The sequence below is a fragment of the Pseudorca crassidens genome, chromosome 1 (assembly GCF_039906515.1).
Source record: "Pseudorca crassidens isolate mPseCra1 chromosome 1, mPseCra1.hap1, whole genome shotgun sequence".
NCBI classification, from domain to species: Eukaryota; Metazoa; Chordata; class Mammalia; order Artiodactyla; family Delphinidae; genus Pseudorca; species Pseudorca crassidens.
In genome coordinates, this window is record NC_090296.1 from 18420758 (window position 1) to 18432463 (window position 11706).

Here is an 11706-nt window from a genome sequence, read left to right on the forward strand (position 1 = left end):
GCCTTCAGCCACTGTAATGCAGGCATAGTACATTCTTTATGGATAGGAACTTTCAGGTTCCTGTATCCACACCAAAACCTGAAGGAGATGGATTTATACGAAAGATGGGTTATGTACCTATGGGAACATCTTATTTTGCTTGAATCAAGCAAAATCAGGAAGCCTCTACTCAAGTTTTATTCCCCCACTCCCACCTGTATATTTGAAATCCAAAGAAATCAGTAGCTTAGAAGAATTATAAACATTTTTCTTTTAACAGAAAATCTTCTTGTAAATTCTGTTTGCAGTGAACTTGTCCAATTCTTTCCTTAAAGCAGATGTAGAACTGGGAGGAAGGGACAAGGGTGGGTTCAGTGGTGCCCACTGCCAACCTCCACCTCTGTTTGACCCAAGTCAAGCACAGTCATGGGTGTCCTGATTTATGGAATCTCTCTGAAACTTCCAAATGTAATTTCCACTAGAAACAAGCTCAGACTATTTACACAACCAACCACTCACTATATCTATCCTCCAATGGCAGCACCCCTAAATGGCAGAGGTACAAAGTGAGTTCTTAGTCTCCAAAATATATGCCATCAGGCCTGAGCCTTACAAAAGTTGGGAAGTTGGCCAAGTTTACAGCTTCCCCCAGAAACAAAGAAAAATCAAGGCTCAAAGAGGTTAACTTCTCTGAAGAAACATAGTTACAAAGTAACATCCATCAAAATCCGAACCACATGGGCTGGAACTCCCAAAATTTTAAGAGGAATTTCAGGGTTCTTTGATGCCTCCTTCCCCACCTCAAATTCGGAGTCCTTATGGTTTCAGACAAGGATTTAAAAAATATTATTCACACTGAGGCGGAAATGGCTTAACGTGTCCCTCTTGTATCAATTATCATCCCCTTGATAGATCAGGAATAGAACCAGTTAAAACCTTTAAGGATGCTCAGTGAGCTGACAGTTGAAGAAGGGTCAGAGAAAAGGGTCACCAAATTCCCTAAAATTTCTCACCTGAAATCTCACTAAACTTGTAGGCCTCTTCTATATATTTTTTAGGAAGTGTCCCATGGAAGAGAAATCCAGAGCAGGCTAGCTAAGCAAGCCTGTTTATCTTCTCTGTTCCATCAACACCACTGCCGGGTCCTCAGTAACAGAAAATTACAATTGTCAGTCACATCCACAGGGTGTCTGGTATAGATTCTCTCTCTCTCCCTCTCCCTCTTCCTCTCCCTTTCTCTCTTTCAGTGAACTGTGTAGTTTTTCTATCATCACAGGAATAGTTTTGGCTGAATTTTGCATGGGGGTCACCTTGTTTAGTAAATCTTCTCCTGTGTGCTTCACAAATAGAAGCTGGGCCATCCCCTGGGATTTGTAGTCAGAAGACATGAAATCTAACCTCTCAGTTCTGACACATCATCATTTTTGAGAAAGTCATTTGACAAGCACTCTCTCCTGGACCACACTTTTGTCAGGCTTCTCTGACTAGGCTTCAGTTTTGGGTTTCCACATCCTTCCTTGTAGAATCCAATTTTAGCAAGAATACTGATAGCTCAGTTTAGCAAGAATCCCCTTCCTCTATATATAAAATAGATAACCAACAAAGACCTATTGTATAGCATGGGGAACTCTACTCAATAGTCTAATAACCTATATGGGAAAAGAATCTGAAAAAGAATAGATATATGTATATGTATAATTAAGTCACTTTGCTGTACACCTGAAACTAACACAACATTGTAAATCAACTATACTCCAATATAAAATAAAATAAAATAAAATAAAATAAAATGTTTTAAATTGTAGAAAAAAAAAAAGAACCCTCTTACTTGATCACCATCAAAATCTGCTCAAATCTCCTACCTGGCCCTCCTTCAGCAAGAATCCGGTTAAGTCAGGTTAGCCCGAATCTCCCCTTGCTACCAAGGTTTCCTCTTAATAATATTCTATCCACTGCCCTGCCCCCCACCCAATCCTGCTCCTCAGGTATAATTCCCACTTGCCCATGCTATATTAGGAATTGAACCCTTTTTTTTTTTTTTTCGGTACGCGGGCCCCTCACTGTTGTGGCCTCTCCCGTTGTGGAGCACAGGCTCCGGACGCGCAGGCTCAGCGGCCATGGCTCACGGGCCCAGCCGCTCCGCGGCATGTGGAATCTTCCTGGACCGGGGCATGAACCCGTGTTCCCTGCATCGACAGGTGGACTCTCAACCACTGCGCCACCAGGGAAGCCCTGAACCCAATTTTATAGAGGTCTCTTTTGCTATTGCTAAGTTTTGTTTTTTCTTTAATAAAATATATCTCCACTGCTTTAACTTCTGTTTTGCTCTGGTTTTCTTTAACACAATCTCTTTGAGCATCAGTGCCTTTACTTGTAAAATAGGAATAACACTCTATAAAAATCTTAGGGGAGGCTCAAGTGAGATAATACAGGAAATCCTTTTAGAAACTAAAGGCATTACACCATTGTTAGCTGCTATTATCATTGCAGGTTCATAAGCCCATTCAAAATCTCTTCAAACTTCAGAATATTTTTGATTTTAAAAAGGTAATTCAGTTGAAATTTGCTAAGAAAATACATCTTAAGTGTTCTTCACACATGCGCGCACACACACACACACACACAAATGGTAAGTATGCGAGGTGATGGATGTGTTCATTAGCTTGATTGTGGCGATCATTTCACAACGTATATGTATACTAAATCATGACATTGTTCACCTTAAATAATAGTTTAGTAGCGTCCTGGGGGGAAAAAGTAACTCAATCTATGTGCCAATTATTAGATTCAGTGGAGCTTGGGATAGCATCCTATTATTAAAGACATTAATATTTCTGAAGCAAAATGAACAAATATTCCCATTAAGTGGGATAAATAAAGACTATCTCCAGCTGCGTGATGGTTTAGGAGAGGTTTTACTAACAACTGAATTATGTAAACTTTCTATTTCAATAGGTTTTCAGATTTGGGAATCGGTGATGAGAAATTGTCAACCTGTATTCCCATGACTTCAATATTAAATGCCATTCCGTCTTGGAAAGTTCATGCAGATTCTATTTTTAAAGAACGCTTATTAAATGCCTTAATGTTCAGGGCATTGTGTGAGACGTGCTTGTTGAGTTGTATAAATAATGAACAAAACAGATAAACTGGACTTCATCAAAATTAAAAACTTTTGTGCATCAAAGGACACTATCGAGAGTGAAAAGGAAACCCACAGAATGGGAGAAAATAATTGCAAATCATATACCTGATAAAGACCTCGTATCAAGAACATACAAACAACGGGAGTTCCAAGAGCCAGACCTCTGAAAAATCTGTATGTTTGGGACAATGAACAAGTACTGGGTTGCCACAAATAGGTTACAATTAAAAACAATCAAAATTAGAAGAAGAGAAGAAAGAAAGGCCAACTAAGAAATGTTTTTTATTAGTTCATGGTTTTGAAATGCCTTGTACCTCTCTCCTCAGTTTATTTCAGTTCCAGAATACAGGAGTTTTTCTGACAACAATGGAATCATCAGTTGAGTTGATAGGCAGCCCTGCTTATGTTTGCATTGTTCCTCATTTAAGCATCACTCCTCACTCTGCTTTTTCTGGATTTTTGCGTCTATCATATATATAAAGCTTTTCCAAATTGCCTTTGAAGGAAGCAGTTTGACATGCTAAATTAAACGGAGCTCCAGAGACATTTGTTTTAGGCAGCAAAACAAACTCAACTAGACAAAAAAACTGCCGAGCCCATCAGATCTGAAACCATATTTTTCCTTGTCTGCATGTTAAACGGCAATAATGTAAATGAATCTGAATCTCTTGGCGAGCTGTGAGAAAATAAGCTGCAAATTACAAAGCTGGCAAGTGAATGTTGAAATTGCTGGAATGTGATGATAATGCAATGGGTGGGGGCCTGAGCCTTCATTAGAGATTCTCATTTCTCACTCATTTCATTTCCAGTTATAAAGTCCAGTGAAATAAATCTTGGTAATTGCACAGTTGATTGCCACATCAGTTTAGGGGAAATGAATACAGTTATTACTTTTTTCCTTTTCTCCCTCTCTTCTTCCTCTCTCGCTCTTTTGTTACATCCATGGGATTTTCAGAGCGCTTTTCCAAACTATCGGGAGGATCAAACTCTTCAGTAGTTTTGACATTTCTATGGCCTGTGGGCACAAGTGCAATTTTCTCTTTTCAAAATGAGGTGTGATAGCATCACCAAATGACAAACCAAAGCTAAAGCCTTGGTACCCTGGATATCACAACTCTTCCTACTGCCAAGAAAAGAAAAGAAAACGAGGAAAATCTCAACTAAAGTAAAAATCTCAAGTAAAGGCTCTATAAGGAAAAGAGGGAGAAACAGAGTTTATTGGATATTGCTGGTGACAGGAAATAAACTGTGAAAACATTCACATCAAAGGTGATCATTTAAATTCATTCAAAGCTCTTTTTAAGTTAAATTTATTATAATTTTACAACCACTATAAGTAGATTTCGTGGGATTGGTCCAGTAGTCAGTTTTTCAAAGTAAACCAAGAGAAAGATATGTGTCAGGTGTTGACATATGTTTCCTGTCATACTCAGAGAAAACATGTTAAGAATTGACTAGTTCATAGAAATGTAGGTACCACTCACTTTTTTCATGAGAATGGCCAGATTTCAAAATGGCTGACACAGCCTTTTTAAGGTCTGTTGGAGGCAAAGATGGGGGATGAGCAAGGTGAAGACGAAGTGCCTAGATTAGGTCTAGGGATGATATTAGTAGATTTCCAAATTAATGTAGGGAAACCTAACAGAGTCAACTTGATAGACTTCTTGCCCAGGGCACCACATTCCTCATGATCAAATTCCACTTTGTTCATGGGATTTAATAATCCCTTTTCAAGAAAGGCAAAGCAAAATTTCAGGATGAGTGCATGTTAACTGTCATGGCTCCAGTGAGCTGGACAAGGGAATCTGAACTTTGTTGATTATCGTGATCAGGTTTAGGAACAGCAAAGCTCAGTAGGGAGTGAGTCTTACCTATTTTTGTTTGCCCTGAATTGTGTGACTGTAGTCTCTGCCACTTTGCTCGGTCTCTCTGTGTGGCAGCCTTCAGATTATGAAAATAAGTCACAAGAAACACCTGATTCATACAGAGTCAGGCAAATTCTGTCTCTCTCAAATGCCCAGAAGATATAGTTCTATGGCGTGATGGTTCTATGTTGTCAACTTGATTAAGTCTTGGGTGCCCAGACATTTGGCCAAACATTATTCTGAGTGTCTCTGTGAGGTGTTTCTAAATGAGATTGAGTAACGTATATTTCCCTCCCTTAATGTGGGTGGACTTTATCCAATCAATTGAAAAACTGAACAAAACTGAAAGCCTGAATTACAGGGAACTCCTCTGCCTGACTAACTGAGCTGGGACACTGGTCTTTTTTTTTTTTTTTTTTTTTTTTTTTTTGCGGTACGCGGGCCTCTCACTGTTGTGGCCTCTCCTGTCGCGGAGCGCAGGCTCCGGACATGCAGGCTCAGTGGTCATGGCTCACAGGCCCAGCCGCTCTGCGGCATGTGGGATCTTCCCGGACCGGGGCATGAACCCGTGTCCCCTGCATCGGCAGGCGGACTCTCAACCACGGCGCCCCCAGGGAAGCCCTGGGACACTGCTCTTTTTCTTCCCTTGAGACTTGAACTGCAGCATCAGGTCTTCTTGGGTCTCCAGTTTGCCTGCATTTGGACTGTATCTACACTATATATATATATATATATATATATATATATATATATATATACACACACACACACACACGGAGAGAGAGAGAGAGAGACCTTATTATAACATAAGGTTAAAAAAAGAGTTGAAATTTAAATACCGTGGTATGTACATTTTGGCTCTGATGGGCCCATTGTGTGACTTGAGTTTCTCACAGCATGGTGGAGGACACCTAGAGAACATGTTGTTTTTGTTGTTGTTTTCAAAGTAGAAAATTGAATTCCCATTGTGAATTTATATAACTTTTTTTTTTTTTTTTTTGCTTTGAACAAGTACTACACCATCAGCAGAGATTTCCTAAAAGAAGTGTTTGGATGCATCATCGCAGTAAAAATCATGATGGCTGAATACTTCCTATGTGCTAGGAATTATACTGAGACCTTGACAAACTTTTTTAAAACCTACCGACAAACTTGCAAAAGATGAGTCATTAAGCAACTTGCCCGTAGTCATTCATTCAGTGGTTAAAACAACATTCATATGGATCCTCTTGGTACTGCCCGAAAAATTGGTGAAATGAGACAGCAAGGATGTCACCTCTGATTTGAGTGGGGAGAAATGAGCAGTAGTCAGCATATGTTAGTCACCCAAGCTATTTATCACTCTGCTTATCTCCTTATCTTTTCTTTCTCCTTTGCAGGTAACAGGATGGTACTTAGCCCTCTGTTCTCCACTATCCCTTTAAACTCATGGATAGACAGAGCATGAAATTCAAGCCAAAACAGATTGCAAGATTCTTTTCTTTGTGTCATATTGGTGCTATGACTCAACTGAAATTTGAAAGAAATGGAAATCCTACATATATACATATATACTTTACGTCTCAGTAACATATCTGAGACTCAGATGTATAATTTCCTATGACCATGGCTTTATGTTGGGGGTTGGGGGAGGAGGAACAAGGGAAAACTAGAGAGAAACTAGTCAAGTGATTTTACAATATCAAAGTTCTTTTTCTATTGTTGTAGATTATTTGTTGCATTTGTAAAATAAGGACTTTGGACAAGATGTTTCTAATTTTGTCCAGGATTAACATTGTTTATTTGTATGCTTCTATTTCTAAAAAGAAATTCCACAAACTTCTAATACATTCATTGTCTCAAACTCCTTCCTCTATAATCACTTGTAATCTGACCTTTTTTTTTAAACATCTTTATTGGAGTATAATTGCTTTACAATGGTGTGTTAGTTTCTGCTGTATAACAAAGTGAATCAGCTATAGGTAAACATATATCCCTATATCCCCTCCCTCTTGCGTCTCCCTCCCACACTCCCTATCCCACCCCTCTAGGGGGACACAAAGCACCAAGCTGATCTTCCTGTGCAATGCAGCTGCTTCCCACTAGTTATCTATTTTACATTTGGTTGTGTATATATGTCAATGCTACTCTCTCACTTCATCCCAGCTTACACTTCCCCCTCCCCGTATCCTCAAGTCCATTCTCTATGTCTGCGTCTTTATTCCTGTCTTGCCCCTAGTTTCTTCAGAACCTTTTTTTTAGATTCCATATATATGTGTTAGCATACAGTATTCGTTTTTCTCTTTCTGACTTACTTCACTCTGTATGACAGACTCTAGGTCCATCTACCTCACTGCAAATAACTGAATTTCGTTTCTTTTTATGGCTGAATAATATTCCATTGTTGATGGACACTTAGGTTGCTTCCATGTCCTGACTATTCTAAATAGTGCTGCAATGAACATTGTGGTGCGTGTCTCTTTTTGAATTATGGTTTTCTCAGGGTATATGCCCAGTAATGGGATTGCTGGGTCATATGGTAATTCTATTTGTAGTTTGTTAAGGAACCTCCATACTGTTCTCCATAATGGTTGTATCAGTTTACATCCCCACCAACAGTGCAAGAAGGTCCCCTTTTCTCCACACCCTCTCCAGCATTTATTGTTTGTAGATTTTTTGATGATGGCCATTCTGACCGATGTGAAGTGATATCTCATTGTAGTTTTGATTTGCATTTCTCTAATGATTAATGATGTTGAGCAGCTTTTCATGTGTTTGTTGACAATCTGTATATCTTCTTTGGAGAAATGTCTATTTAGGTCTTCTGCCCATTTTTGGATGGGGTTGTTTGTTTTTTTGATGTTGAGCTGCTTGTATGTTTTGGAGATTAATCCTTTGTCAGTTGCTTCATTTGCAAATATTTTCTCCCTGTAATCTGACTTTTATCCAACCTTTAATAGCTGAGATTTACAAAATTCTTCTTGACAAATTCAAAGCACTTTACTTAGTCCCACTCTTCCTGAGCGCCGCACTGTGGGTCACCTGAGAATTTATGTAGAGATATGTTTTTATGCAGTAGTATAATTTTACAGTGAAAGGTCACATTGTTTCCATCAGAATCTCAAATAATCAAATTTCATAGCACAGAAAACGATCCTTTAACTGGTATAATAATAATTTAAAAATTAGAAATAAAAAATAGAAGTCATTGGAGACCATTGTCAAAGTAGTTCTATGGAGTGTTTAGAATAAAGGAAACCTATTGCAAAAGTGAATTGAAAAGTGAAAGACAACTGAAGAAGCAAGAACGTCAGTTATAGTTCATACTTCTCAGAAGAAGTTCTCTTTCCTTATCTTCTTAATTTTTATGATTGGTAGTGAAACCCAGCAGGACCCTAGGGGGCTCCTTGACATGAAAGCCTTTCTGTGTCCTCTGTTTCTTGTTTCTAGGGAATAGGCTTCAGCCTCCATGACCTTCCCTGAGTTGTGAAGGGCAGGTTCAAACAGTTGTTAATTAGGGAAGGGAGGGGATGCAGAGACAAGGGAGGAACAGTCAAGAAACAATAGTGCAGCCTTGGGGCAGGGTTCTGGTTCTGCCTCAAGGGATACATATAACAATATCTTTGAGCTCTTCTGCATAGCTAAAACCCTCAACAAATGGAAGATGTTATCCACTTGATGAAGCATTCTTCATTCCAGAGAGAAGGTCACAGTTCGATAACAGAAGCTCAGCAGGAGACCACCTGAAGCCAGTTTAAGAGAGTGCAGGCCCTGCACACACCCTGATCCTTATCAGCAAAACTTCCCTTGAACCATTGCTATAAAACTCCTCACCAAATACCCCCGCGTTGGGACACAGTTTTTGAGGGACATGAGACCACTGTGTCCCCCTTTGCCTGGCAAAGCAATAAAGCTATTCTTTTCTACTTCACCCAAAACTCTGTCTCCAAGATTCAATTCAGCACTGGTGCACAGAGGCTGGGTTTCGGCATAAATAACAACAATTTTGCACTTATATTCAGAATGGTTATTGGCCAGAATGTGTAATAGTCAGCTATTGAATTCTCTCATTTTATAGAACTTTTAACTGGTTTATCCAAGTTGATACAGAGATTCGTGGCAGATCAGAATTTGGGTTTCCAGACCCTTATGCCAAATTCTTTCTGTCATTTTCTATTGCTTTTTAATGCTTTGCATTAAGGTGTTTTTCTCCCAGACCCTTGACTAAACTTATATCTCATTCTATGATTTGATTAAGAAGAAATGGGCTTTGACTCACAGGGCCTGAGTCTGAGTCTGGCCTCATTAGATATCAACCCTTAGTTTCTTCATCTGTAATGTGGAGCTAATGTCACATTTGTTTGTTTGTTTGTTTTTTAATGTGAGTATGCACACAAAGTACATTACAGTGCTTTAGAAGAATTCCATACATGTTGGCATAATTGTTATTTTGTCACTTGTATTGTTCTGCAGGGTGCAATACAGCATCATCAGGAATGAGGGCTTTGAGATTCAAACCAAGTGTCATCCCTTTCTAGACGTGGAAATGCAGGCAAGCCTTATTATTATATAGACTTATTAACATATAAGTCCTATTAACACATGGAACAAATGAGTGAATTAAGGTTTGCAATAGTCACCATGCTCACTATTGGGAAATTCTCACCCATGCCTACAATGACTGTATCATTCTGCATTTAAAGTCTATCTTTCCTTTGATCTCGGTAGTCAAGAGCTAGAGGTGATTGGTCACTGCCCCCCCCCCCAAATCTCTGCAAATAACTGTTGATTTGGTAAAGACACTGCTTCCCAGGTGCAAGAAGCACATTGCCCTAACTTTTATGAGTAAGTGTTTTATACACAAAAGTAACAAATGCCAGATGCATCGAGGTGACAGGACCCAATGAAACTAAACTGAGGGAGGTACAACAACGGATGAGGGGTGAACTTTGCTATTGAGAATTTGGAAGGATTCTGAGTAACACAGCCTCCCCCTCTAATACACTTCTCCTGGCCAAAATATTTTTTCATCACCAAAATGATGCTGAAAATTCCATCATTGTGGCTAGGAGGTCATATGGTTCTGCCACAAATCCATGTGATAATTCAAATTCTCACAGTATACTCTGCATGGATAATAGAATTTGTCAAAGGACCATAGTAGTGCCACACAGACCTCTCAGAAAGGAGTATTTTGCAAGTATGTGAAGAATCAAATGGAAAATCAGAAGTTCCCCTCATTTGATCTGATAGCAATAAGAACTCGTATTTACAACTACCTCATTCTAAGCACCTGGCAGTAACTAGACATTTAAATCCTGATTAACAATTCCATGACGTGGGTGTTAATATTAGTCCATTTTTCAGATGAGAAAACTGAGTCAAGGAGAAGTTAAGTAATTTGCCAGCTCTAGTAAATGGTAGACGCAGGATTTGCTCCCGAGTACAAATCCTAGTCTCCTGAATCTGGGCTCTATCACCACTTGTTATGCTCTGTGCCGCACTAAATTGTAAAATCCAGGAGATCCTTTGCAACTGATACCTGTCTTCTTTGGCTGATTTCTGATGGGTGCTCTGAAAAGAATGTCACTATCAAGGTCACAGTCCATCAGAAAATATCTGTTTTGATGCAAAGACCAGCACTGCATTGAACTGTTGGAGGTAAGATAGAGACAGCACATCTATTAAAAATGAGTCCCAGATTCTCTTTTGCCTCCCTAATTCCTTGACTTTCATACAATATATTCCAGACTCTCAAAATTACTCTAAAACAGCAAAAGGAATCAAAGAGCTAAATCAGGGGGGAAAAAAATATTGTTTGAGCACTTTGACTTAAGAAAAAAATAAAAAGCTTTCAAATTCATTTTCTGAAGCTATTCTTTCCCAACCAGCACCACGTCTAATAAAACAAAATCAGTGTCATCCCCAGAAGAGCTCATTACCTTTCTTCCTCTTGACATGCCAGGAGGGAACTTGTTCCCCAATGCCAGCTGTTTCAGAAGCCTGAGGCCTGCTTCACCTCTAGGAAAGTTAGCTTTAACCTTCAATCTCGTTGATTTAATCATATAACCATGTAATTAAATTCCAATAGTCAAGTTTCAAGGGCAGGGAGGCGAGGACTGAGCAGTTCCATTTAGCCCAAGCAGATGGCAGACACTGCTCCTGGAACAGCGTGCTCAGATTGCATGTTGCCAGCATTTGTGTTGAGTCCCTATTAAACACATGCAACAAAAAAGTAGAGTCCGCCTGCTTAAAGAATGAAAGCCTCTTCACCTGCTTCCGTGAGATAAGGTGCAATGTATTTTTAATGTACACTTTTATCTCTCCCTGGCAGTCAAGACAGTTTCCATGTGATAGCCAAACCATAAGGTGAGCAAAGCTAATGGGTCTGATTTGTAGACAGCATATGGACCTCTAGGTTCAAATTAATGCATTCTTTCTTCTTCTGTTGCCCGAAGCTTTTCAAATGTTGAGGAAGAGCTTTCAGGATTGAGTTTAAAGATGCTTCTTCTATTTAACTGTTGTTAATACCCAGGTGTTATTTCAACATCTGGTTGAAGTCTGTTTTATGATTTTACCAAGAAGACATCAGCAGCATCTCCAGCCTTGTTACATTAACAATGTGTTGATGAGGCCAGAGTATAACCGGGTATCCGTACACTGCAGGTAAATCTGTAAATTAGTACAAACTGTTGAAAGAATATGATAATATGAAATAAAAATTTAAAGCTATTCATA